This window comes from Crocodylus porosus, unplaced genomic scaffold, assembly GCF_001723895.1.
Source record: "Crocodylus porosus isolate Cpor-Errol unplaced genomic scaffold, CroPor_comp1, whole genome shotgun sequence".
In the NCBI taxonomy this organism is placed as follows: Eukaryota; Metazoa; Chordata; order Crocodylia; family Crocodylidae; genus Crocodylus; species Crocodylus porosus.
In genome coordinates, this window is record NW_017728906.1 from 64,902,544 (window position 1) to 64,902,971 (window position 428).

Below are 428 nucleotides of genomic sequence, written 5' to 3' on the forward strand. Positions count from 1 at the left end.
GGCAGTGTGGGGATGCAGTCAGGAAGGCCAACCGCACCTTGTCATGCATCCACAGATGCATCTCAAGCAGGTCCAAAGAGGTGATCCTCCCCCTATATGCAGGCTGCTCTTGCCCATAAAGTTTAGAATTTTATTTTATTATGCCGTCTAGCAATGAGACTGGTAAAAGTCTCTAACTGTACCAAGTAAACCTAATTTCCTGGCGTCTTTAGCTCAGTCACACAAAACAAAAAGCAACCCCCCCCCGCGCATGCATGGATGTGGGTGTACACACACAACCCCTCCCATTTCTGTTCTGAAGCCTGCTACAAAAAAAGTTACACCTAAAATAAACGTTTGCACTGGGAAAGTACTTGCATTTTTAAGAATGTATTTTCTAGATTTATTATTTTTTATTCTTCTAAACTTGTTACTTTAACACTGAATTT